Source organism: Haliotis rufescens, unplaced genomic scaffold (genome assembly GCF_023055435.1).
Source record: "Haliotis rufescens isolate VD_foot unplaced genomic scaffold, xgHalRufe1.0.p SCAF_45, whole genome shotgun sequence".
Classification (NCBI taxonomy): domain Eukaryota; kingdom Metazoa; phylum Mollusca; class Gastropoda; order Lepetellida; family Haliotidae; genus Haliotis; species Haliotis rufescens.
The window spans coordinates 1,588,360-1,600,560 of record NW_025964168.1 but is presented as its reverse complement, the minus strand read 5'-3'; the positions used below and the strand labels follow the sequence as shown (position 1 = coordinate 1,600,560).

The window sequence follows — 12,201 nt, the reverse complement described above, 5'->3', positions numbered from 1 at the left end:
GCGTACTCTTAGTATAGGGACTGTATTAATGTTCAATAATGTATTGTTTATTCACGTTTTATATGCAAGAGCACGATGTGATGCCCAATGTTTCGAAAGTGTTGCCGTTGTTTACCTCGTGGGGTATGTTTGGGGTGGTTCAGCCATTATTTCTAGAATATCGCCTTCGTGCAGTCTGATACTGATACTCACCAGGTACATAACAACATTAGAATTGCCCCAACTCACTGCCAGTGTTTACATTCGTGACCGCTTCCGGTGTACAGAGTTATGTCCTTTTGACCGTAAGCGCTTGTCGCAAACACACGAAACCAAGGTTATGATCGCCATGTTGTGACGTCACGAGTAGAAGGAGAGAAAGGGGAGAACGGGGAGGAGAGAAGAGGGGAGTACAAGAAGAGAGAGGCGAGAGAGAGAGAGAGAGTAAGGGGAGGAGTGAGGGGCGAGTACGAGGAGGAGGAGGAGGAGAGGGAGAGGCGAGTAGGGGGAGAGGAGGGTGGCGAATACAGGGAGAAAAGAAGCGAGGAGAGAGAGAGGCGAAAACGGGAAAGAGAGAAACGTGAATACGGGGAAGAGACAGGAGAGTACGGGGAGAGAGAGAGAGAGAGGCGAATGTGGGGAGGAGAGAGAGGAGAGCACTGGGAGGAAAGAGAGGCGAGTACGGGAAGGAAAGAGGGGCGGGCACAGGAAAGAGAGAGAGGCGAGTATGTAGAGAAGAGAGACGACTACAGGGAGGAGAGAGAGGCGAGTACGGGGAGGAGAGAGAGGCGAGTACGGGGAGGAGAAAGAGCGGCGAGTACGACGAGGTGCGAGAGGCGGGTATGTGAAGGAAAGAAGGGGTAGTATGGGGAGAAGAGAGAGTCGAGTGCAATGAGAAGAGAGAGGCGAGAGCGGGGAAGAGAGAGAGGCGAGTAGAGGGAGTGGGAGGCGAGTACAGGGTGGAGAGGGAGAGGCGAGTACGGGGAGGAGAGAAGCGAGTACGGGGAAGAGAGAGAGGCGAAAACGGGAAAGAGAGAGAGAGGCGAGTACGGGTAGGAGAGAGAGGCGAAAACGGGAAAGAGAGAGAGAGGCGAGTACGGGGAGGAGAGAGAGCGGCGAGTACGGGGAAGAGAGAGAGGCGAGTATTTGAAGTAGAGAAGGGGAGTGTGGAGAGGAGAGAGAGGCGAGTGCGATGAGTAGAGAGTGGCGAGTACGGGGAGGAGAGAGGCGAGTACAGGTAGAGAGACAGGCAGGTACGGGGAGGAGAGAGGCGAGTACGGGGAGGAGAGAGTAACGGGATCAGGGAGGAGAAAGGCGAGTACGGGGAGGAGAGAGAGCGGTGAGTACGGGGAGGAGAGGGAGACGGGAACAGGAGGAGGGGTATCCCAGCAGCTGAGAGTCTGGCCACTACTCTTTCAATTAAAACACAACAATAATACCTTCACATTCTGTTTATATGGTCACAAACGTCGGTGAAAAGAATACAAAGTCCAAAGGGTGGGAGAACACATCACCAACACCGCCATTATTTTCTTTTTTTATAATTAGAAAACGAATCAAGAACAAACTTTACTACATTTTTGCTTACTTTTACTAATAGCTATGTATGTCTTTGTTGAAAATCTATTACAAACCTCCTATTAACATCCACATACAAGATAGAAAGAGGACACGATGGATATTACCTTCTTAGAATGTTGTACAACTCTTGCCTTATAAACCCAGAGTTTGTTCAATGGTAACATGTGAATGTTCCACACATTAAGCAAGACATCATCGCCCATGTACAAGTATCCGTCAACCCGGAACTGCATTTTCATGGCTTCTATCAAACAGAGCTGACCAAGCCAACCATTGGCATGATCGACCTCGATGAAGGTCAAGGGCTTGAGAAGGAGCTTAGCGTGAGTGTCAAATTTATCTTTGTTGGCTCCACAATAGATGATGTGAGGGAAGTGCAAGCCGTACATTGTCTCCAGAAACTGGAGGTTCTCAAAGTGGGGAAAGTTGAATACTATAATTAACAAAATATTTGGATATGTAATGATATCTGTAAGTTTCGATGTTATACACGATTCGTTGCTACAATAGGAAGCTTTTTCAGCAGCATGCAACACAGCCGCAGGTGACTGCGTAGCTTGGGAATATATCTGGGGTGGGGTTTGTTCAGCTGCCCAGAATTTGACATTGACCTGTTGATCCGTCATACGAGTTTGTGTTGGCAATTTCTCCTCTGTTATGTATCGAGCACCGTCCTTTAGAGAACCAAACTGAATTCTTTTTGGTTCCTTGTAGCCAAGTGCCACAAGGTCTTTGATCCAAAGGGAAGTCAGCTTTGCATCTCTCTCCTTCCAAAAGTTCTCATGTACCATGTCAGTCGATAATTTAGTCATACAACCAAAAAATGTTCTACTTGCTTCACATCTCCTTTTGGTCAGGAAATCAACAAGGCGTTCTGTCTGGAAATAGAGATCCTTCTCTTCTTTTGCATCACTGAGATAGGAATGGGAGTTCCTCTTCTGGACAGCATTAGGCGGGAAGAACCCTACATTTCCTCCCATCTCCCACAAGAGTCTCTGAGCCCAGTAGCCTCTCCAAATATCACACACTCGGAATGTCGTGGTTGTTGGAATGAGGAGTGCCCATAATGCATCATACAAGAAAAAGGTATTCTGGGAATTAAAGGGAGCAAAAACGCCAGCTGGAACAATTGCTGGTGGAGTTCTTCCATCAAAGGTCACATTCAGTCGAGAATGGGTTTGTTTCTGGGTCAGTCTGAAAATGGCATCCATATCTGGATCTCCGTTGACCAAACCCTGCTGAATGGATGGTGTTTTCCAGTGATTTAGTAGATATTCTGTTGTTGGTCTTTCTCCTACAGAACCAAGCGGATAGCCTCTTGGCCACAATGTTGGCTGTCAAAAATGGCGGTAGGGATTAAAGAGTCTTTCCCCACTGTACAAGATTCCCCACATTGTTGGATCAAGTTTGAAAGTTTTCAGTAGATCAAGAGGACGATTGTCATCATCAGTTTCATAAATTACCTTTGCGCCATGGGCTATTGCAAACAGATATCCCATCGTCTTTCTTGCATAGCTCTCCTCAGGCAGAAGTGACTCTGTGTCAAAACCCAGCCCACGCTGATCTTCTGATAAAAACACAGTTTTTGTTCCTGAAACAATAAAAAGTGTTAACTGATCATTTAATGTTTAGACTCGGGGGCACGGGTGGCCCAGTCATCTTAGGCGTAGCGATTCGCTGTACAGAGCTGCGTCCCTTCTGCACGCCAGAAACCTATGATTGTGGGTTCGAATCCCGGTTTGCCCCGATTATGTTTCTAGGTTTGTCAGCACCATACCCGCGCTCGTGGGTTTCACCGAAATGGTAAACGTTTGAGACCTGCATCACTTCGGGCTTTCCTCCTACATTAAGCTGACACGCAGTGATAAAACTGGAATAATGTTAAAAGCAGCATTAAACATAACTCGCTCACTCTAAAGAAATCGTTAATCGTTTATGCATCATTGAGTGTTGCAACGAATATATATATAGTATACTTGTGATGCTATCCACCTTGAAAAAGTTGGGCACCCCCTTCATATATTTCAGTGACTAATGAAGCAAGTGCTGGAATGACTAATGACAAATGAGCTCGGATAAACGAAATTGAGGTGAGGTGACGTAAAATAAGGTTGAACTGTCGCGTCCAAGATTATATGTGTGTGGCTGCTTGTACTAGTGTGGACTAATGCCGATTTTTAGTGCTAGCCCACTGAGATACCATGCCGCAGTTTAACATGAATACCCCACTCAGACACAGTATACTGACTCCGTGCCGACCAGTCCTTGTTTTAGCCCCTTAATCCTGAACGCCAGACAGGGTAACAAGAAGTTAACATCTTTTAACGTCTTTGGTATGACGCGGCCGGGGATCGAACCCGGACCTTCTGCTCTCCGGGCGGACATGCTACCACTTGACCAACGAATGCGATCTGACATCTTCCCGAGGCAAGAGAGTAAACTGACTATAAAAGTCCAGTTTCCACCCTTGCCGAACTGGGCTGGTATTATAGAGTTACATTTTGTCTGGACTAACGAGTCTATGTATAGTCCAATCAAAATCGCGCAACGAAATCAAAATCCGGTACGTAAACTGTCGTGCAGATTTCGGTCGATTGCAGGATTTGCAAAGCATGTGCATCGCCAACTTGTTGTCAGCAGATATTTTCCAAATCTTTTCACGTTTTTAATCAAGGTGCTCACGTGATTTGATGCATTTCGCGATGTAAGACCCGTTTATCACAATATAGATCTTGTTTATCGATCAGATCGCTTGTGTGAAGCAAACGCAAGTGATACGAGAGGTGGAATCTGATTGGTCCATAGGAGAGGCTTAGAAGGGACATAATTGGTAATAGCCACTGGTGGCGCAACGATCGAGCCCAGTCATTCCAGCCTAGTTCGGCAAGGGTGGAAACTGGACTTTTAAAGTCAGTTAACTCCCTTGCCTCGGGAAGATGGCGATCTGAAAGAAAAATCCTCTGACAACAAGAAATAACCACCATTGTCCGTCAGCTGAGGTTATATTTAAAATATTGTAACACAACCAGAGATGTTTTCACACCTTAACAATATCCCCATGTTGCTGCAGGGTTTATAAGTCATTTTCAGGTGTCCTAAATGACACCTGAAGGTTAAAGGTTCAGTTGCTAGTAAAACATCCATGGGCCAAGACACCATGGGCAGCATCCCTGTTAGACCTCGGATCTGCTGAAGGGGAACCTGCTGGCACTCCCAATGCAAAGCTGCTTCCAATCCACACAGATTCTGTACGTGATGCCCAAGGATCCAGAGGATCCAGATCTAGTCTCATGGTATGACAAGGCAGAACCATCATAGCCTTGTTCTGGACGGAGGCTGTCACTGCCGGGATGTGGTCTGACGTCATCATTCATGTGTGTTTGTTCTTTGATGTTTAACGCCTCACTCAGCAATATTCCAGCTATACGACAGAGTTCTGAAAATAACAGTCATAATTGACATCATGAGCATCGATCCGCGCATGGGATACGATGAAATGCATCAACCAAGTCAGCAATCTTCACCACCCAATCCCGTTAGTCGCCTCTTACGACGAGCACAGTTGCTTTTTAAAGCAAGCATGGATTGCTGAAGACCTATTCTACCCCGCATCTTCAAGGGTCTCATCATTTATGTACTGAGATTTTGTGGCAAGTAAGTGGTTGTCGAGACGGGGGTTTAAGTAGTTAAAACTCGTTTGATGATATTTTAGATGTAAAATCATGTCGACCTTGAAACCACGTGAGATACACCCCTAAATTACCAAACAAACCCAAACAGTTGGCCTGATGTTCCTGGGTGTATTCGCCATATTCCTGTGCCCCCAATCCCTCAGTTGTTCATCTGTGATAAGGATCAGGAACCCGACTTCATCTGATTAATGAATTTTGCGTGTCATGTTGTACGGTGACATCCTCGGAGTGGAGCGTCATTCCTGTCATAATCAGCATTGCTATTACATGTGAAATCAATGGTGACATGTTATAATTCATGTTCTCAGGGTGAAGTAACATTTTCCCAGGTGTATATCACTGAAACACAGATAGACACTGATGTTACCTCCAGTCTGCTGGCGTCTTGGTGTCTCCGACGACAACAACCTTCCACCCGGGTATGTTTGCCAGGAACTTGATGTCTGGAGAAGGGTAGGAGATAGTTGTCACAACTATCCATCGATCTGTCTGAACTGTGCTGAACTTGTCTATTTGCCTTAAAATAGATTGTTGTAATATACATAAAATATAAAATGATGGTAATTTATTCAGAAACAAACTACGAACACTCTTATTGTTAGCAAATACTTTACCGCAAAAGAAAGATTTTCAGGACTATGTAACATGAGTTGTTCGTGTCAGGAGCGGAATGAGACCACCATCGGACGTTAGTGGGTGAACATAGGTTAGTTGTGAAGCGCAACCAAGTGACGTCGCTTCTAACATGATGCTGTGATATCTGTTCAAACTGACCTGAATGGGTTTTACAAGATGGTAACTGTCCAATCAAATAGCTACATTCTTATCCAATAACCATACTACATCAAGCATCAGCTCCACTACAGTGCCATTAGTGATGCAGGAGCTTACTCAACGACATTGCGTGAGGAGATGATAGATCACTGAGAGGAGCTCATGCACACCCTTTGTCGACAGATATTTTATAATAATAAACTTGTTCTCATCGCGATATGGCTGCAATATTGCCGATGCGATGTAAAACTCACTCACTCACTTTAATATAGGGTGGGTTCACTTATGGAGTATAAAAAATAAACTGTTAAATATTTCCTTGCCAAACATTGCATGTCTATTTATAAAGCACATACTGAACTGGTGCCATTTGATATTAAGGAGTTTTAGAAATGTTTATTTTAGAATTTCCATTGCAGCTATTTTGACATAGGCTAAGAGAAATGTTGGGTCAATTACCTGGTTTGGGACCATAACGTGTTAAAATGAGCGGGGCATATAGATGACTTCGTCGACTATACGCTTGTTTGCTTTTTGAGAGGAGTTTGTCGAGTTATCTATCATAGGTTGTTTTTGTTTTTTTTGTGTGGCGTTTGATTCCCCTAATGGCGTGAATTTTGCGCCAGACCGGTCTGACGTCTGTATGGTGGTTTATTTCCTCGCAGAATCTTTTCCAGTTTTTAGTTTTGGCTATTTTGACTATGTTTTGTACCTGGTGGTTTAGTTTGTGCGCTATGTTTAGATGATTGTAGTCACGTTTGGCTTTATTAAATGCGTTTTTTAATTTATTCAATTTCTTCGTTCCACCATGGTACCGAAGGTTTCCCTATTTTTGTTTTTGCAGTAAATTTCGGGGTCGTTATGTTCATGGTCAGCTAGGTTAGCTTGATTACAGATTTCCTGAAAATTATCCCAGTCGGCCTTGCCATAGTGAAATTTTGGCTCCTGGTTTGGGTTGGATTTAGGATGTTTATGTCTCCTATTGTTATGTTTAAGGGGAAGCGGTCACTGCCTAGAGGTTCCTCATGTACTTCCCATTGTATGCTTTGGCCTAGGTCGGGGGTGCAGATGGTTAGGTCGATAGCCGACATTTTATAGTGTACCTTGTGCATGTTCAATTTTGTAAATAGCTTTCACAGAGACTGGCCACAGCATGGAGAGTTTCTGGACAAATGGGTTTCCAGAATTAAAATGGGACGTGTTAATTATTAAATTACACTTTCATAGATACATATATCATGCATGCATATGCAATGGTAGAATCACAGCGTCCCAAACAGCCGTACATCATCACAACTCATAGCGATGCACACTTTCACATTTCACGTCTGACCGGATGCTTTTTCCCACATACCATCCAGTCGCAGTTACCACCCCTGTCAAAACCAAGCCATTCTACCACGTACGCTAATTAAACAAAAGTGACTTTCTGTCATCTACACTGACTGTTAAAGGGCTCCAACGATGTGTCTCCCCTCACCAACACGCTCCCACCACCAAATGCAGAAGACTGAAGACAAGCATTGCACGAAGTTCCATCTGTTCCATCAATGACGGTCATCAATCACTACTCTCAAGATGAAACCTGGACTCATCTCTGCTGATGACTGACCTCAACCACAAATGTTATGGTCGGATGTTATGCTTTAATCGGATATAAGTCGGGTATGCTGCATTGTGTCAAAATGACAGTTTGAAACCGATTTCGCAGTAAACTGTCAAATATTATAATCTTGTCGACATGATATCAGTGACGATAGATCAAGTTATCAGTCACTAGTGACTGATATAAAAAAGGTGCCGGAACTACTTTCTCCTGAATCAAAACATTAAAGAGTTATCCATTTAAACAGGAATGTTTAATTATGACAAACAAAAATGTCCACGGAACTTAATACTCGATATGAAATAATTAATAATATATTTCGCATAACATATATTAACAGGGCTAGTTTTATTCACGAACTATATTCTTTACGCAAACCCCCTTTATACGGCGGTGGTAAAGGGGCGACAGGGAGAACTTAGTAATTTATCAGACACTGTTTTCGAAAAAATATATAAATTGCAAGTAATAAAAATAAAACATGTATATAATAAATAGAAAATACATTGTGTTTTCTCAAATACCACTTTTATCTCGTCTCGTGAATTGGGGAGAGTCTAATATTTTCACTCGTGACTGCGTCACTCGTGAAAATATAAGACCAAGACGTTGTCAATGTGTTGGTACCGACCCCATAGAGACTATATGCTGCTTAGAGGAACTCAAAAAGCTTGAACTTAATATCTCTTGTGAAACAGTTTTCAGTTTGCCCGAGGCATTCACATCAATTTCAAATTGAAGCAAGTGTTATTCTATTGATAACAACAGATGTAACTTTATGATGAATTAAAAAAAACCATTCAGTACCAATTGAGCAATAGGGAAATGTTACGTCTGCTGACCAGGCCACGGAGGAAGTCGGTGATGTAAAAAGTAAAAAAGTTTTCCTCAAGTTAAGGTAAACAACAATATAACATTTCCTTGGCAAATTGAAGGCCGTTGTGTTCGTGTTGTCGAAATATAAACGAATGGATGTAACTCTGTAGGTCCCTGCGAGATATCGAGGTCTACAATATACCGATCAAATGCCTGGATGGAAACAAGAGTGAAATGTTCACATGTGTAAATGTCATTACTTACCTACTTTGGAGATTTAACGAGCGCTTTCCGACTGATGCGTATTTCGCACACGGTGTGTGTGTAAATGTCAGCGATATGTGCAGCTTTATATTTCAGCTCTAGGATAAAAGTTAGGATTCACTGGTTTACCTTGAGCTCCAGATCCTGTTAACGACGCTAACCCTTTGCAATCCTCTAAACCAGGCAATGTAAGCAAACAACAGACAAGCACAAGCGGCGCACAGCATCCAGAACAATGAAACATTCCGGTTCACAACTCGCATGTTGTTTGTTGATAGTTCACTTATCCACTCAGGACCTTTTCCAAACTAAACAGATTACATGGTCATCACTTACGGTTAAAGGGGCATTAGCGGTAGGAACGCCCGCAATCTGAGTGGGCGGAGCTGATGCGAGTGTTCTGACAGGGGACTCCACAGCCTCAATTGATTTTCTGTACAAGTAAACTTCAACACATATACAAACTGCAACTGTTTACTCAGCAACAAGAAGTATCATTATATAGAAAATGTTAATTTCCATATCATTCCAAGATAGATACAGCTCACATAAAGCTGTAGTTGTTATGTCACTGGACAAATTTACTTACAGACAGACAGTTTATTACAGTGTCACGAGTTAAACACACATAACTGAAACATTTCATACGACAATAAATATGTTTATCATCCAGCCATATCTTGACCTAAGTAAGTGAGTATGGTTTTACGCCGCTTTTAGCAGTTTTCCAGCAATATCACGGCGGGGGACAACAGAAATGGGCTTCACACATTGTGACCATGTCTGGAATAGAACCGGGGTCTTCGGCGTGACGAGCGAACGCTTTAACCACTAGGCCATCCGACCGCCCCCTTGACCTACGCGGCACTACTTATTTATTACATTATGTACGATAAAATACTATTCACAATGCTATTATCGTTATTCTTCCCCGCCCTGAAGGCGGGGAAGTATACGGGAAACGTTAATTTTGTAGCATGTATGTCGACATGTTGGTTTATTTGAAATTTCAAGCCACGCATTTGCGGAAACAAAACATACAAATCATGTGCGTGGAATGTTGATGCTTTTCTTTTCCAGCAATAGGAGATACTTCAAAATCGTCTTTATGTAGTTAATTGATGCATTTTACCGTTTCTGGTCATAAGCTGACATTATTAAACCATTCATGTGTAATCCGATGTCCTTTTTTCCTCAAGGACTAATTTTCTGATTTTCACGGTGTATACAAAAGAATAACTGTACTCCGGAGATCGTAAATAACAGCACACTATAAAATATGTTCTGAATATGCTTATTCATGAACAACGACGACACCTCAATTTAAATGTAATATGGCTGAATTCAACATTCTACATACCACACTTTTGATTGTTTGGATGCTCATGCAATCTCATTAAAATCTGATCCTAGTTTTCGCTACCGCTAAACAAAGATCTGGGGACATCCCGGGTCACGTCAGAACGACCTTTCGCGAATTTTGACCGACCAATGAAATGACTGACAAGAAATCGAGATTAGCCAATCAGACGGCAGCTTTCTCGAGCTTTACGACACTAGTTTCAAACTGGCGACTTCGCTTCGAAACATATTTTGACGTATTCTCGATTAAAAAAAAATGATAAGAAGAACGTTCTGGAATGGCTTATATATGGCCTAGATTGTATGGATATTATCATAAAACCCGTAACTGTCGTTCGGAATACCCCGTGTTAAATAGTTTGTGTTTGCATGATTAGAAAACACATTCCGACTGTCACTTTCATGATCTGGTAAGCGACGCTCTGATTGGTTGGATGAAAGGTCACTCTGACGTGACCCTTAATGGGATGTCCTCAGATCTTTGTTTACAATAGCGAGAACTAAGATCTGATTTTCATGAGATTGGATGCTCATGTTCACTGGAAATAGTTGGAATAGTTATATTTCGTATTTTGAATTAACCCAGTCCCCCGTGTTATTTTTAATCAGTGCACCGCACACAGCCACATGTGAAATGTTTGGTAGCAAATTCAAAGCAAAATCGGAGTAGTGTGTCGGCAAATGTTTGCATCAAGGCTGTAGTATTTTTTTCAACCGTTAAATGGAATTCAATGTACAGCCGTAGCTCTGGTCACTCATATATTTTGTGCCCCATGGCTCAAATCTAATTGCGTCTGTACCGTGTTCCACTGACCTCGATAATTTGTTGGATGAAGGCACATCTCTCTACAGTCACATAGTTAACACCGAAGGCTACGAGGGGTATCAAAGTCATACTCAGCTCCCAGCAGCCAATGCCTCAAGCGATATTGTCTACATAACATAAGTTTTATGGCTCCGTCACAGGTGCTCAAAATATTGAAGCAGGGAAAACAAATTTCATAGAATCATTTCAACAAGCAATATTGATTTCCCCGTCACTCTTGGTAACTTTTACTGATGTATCCATTGCGATTTTTACGGATTTTGATTCGTATGCAATATTTGACTCTCATCAGCGGAATGGTTTGGGTCAGATTGGTCCGAATGGACAAGCGGTTATACTTTTGTTTAGTAGTTTAATGAATTGTTATGTTACATCTTAACAGTATATCAGGCGACTATGCTTGTCGTAAGAGGCGACAAACGGGATCGGGTGGTCAGGCTTTGGTTGATGCATGGCATCGATCCCAATTGCGTGGATCGATGCTCAAGATATTATCACTGGATTGTCTGGTTCAGACTCAATTATTTACAGAACGCCGTCATATAGCTGGAATATTGCTGAGTGCGGCGTTAAACGACAAGCCAATCAATCATCATCATATGAACTCAAACCAGTCATTGTTACAAGTAAACCACACTCCACAACATTTACTGACACTGGATAAAAAACAGAACATAAAAAAAGACCAAGTAACTCAACTCATCATGATCACAATTACTATTCTTTGAAGGAAAGAAATACAAAAAAGAAACTGACCAAAAAACGTAAAACAAGAGACGAGGAATCTCCGTTATTGATTAGTCCCGGTATTGAAATTTTCTCCAACTACGTGATAATATTTTGAGTATCTGTGGTTGTGACAAAAAGACCTATCTAGTATGACTTTTTTTGCCATATGGAGCCCTTAGTATTTTCATTTACATTATCATAACCAAATGCCAAGTGTAAAAAGAATGTGATCTATTATTTTAGTGTGTGCATCTGCCAATGTTGTTAGCAGTTTTGATACTATTTCCACATGTTTACATTTGTGCCAGAAATTGCTTCCATTTCCTTCGATCTACTTTTTAAATAAAGACCCAGGTTAGAATAGGTCTTCAGCAACCCATGCTTGCCGTAAGAGGCGATGAACAGGATTGGGTAGTCAGGCTCGCCGATTTGGTCGATGCATAACATCATATTCCAATTGCGTAGTTCGATGCCCTTGGTGTCAATCACTGGATTATCTGGTCCAGACCGCCGTCATATGGCTGGAATACTGCCTGAGTGCGGCGTTAAACAAGAAACTATTTTTAAATAGG

General features: G+C 42.5%; 1 pseudogene; it reads right to left on the bottom strand.

Moving 5' to 3' along the window:
- Positions 1–1,458: 1,458 nt before the first annotated feature.
- Positions 1,459–9,002, bottom strand: LOC124128977 (annotated as a pseudogene).
- Between the last annotated feature and the right edge of the window lie 3,199 nt (positions 9,003–12,201).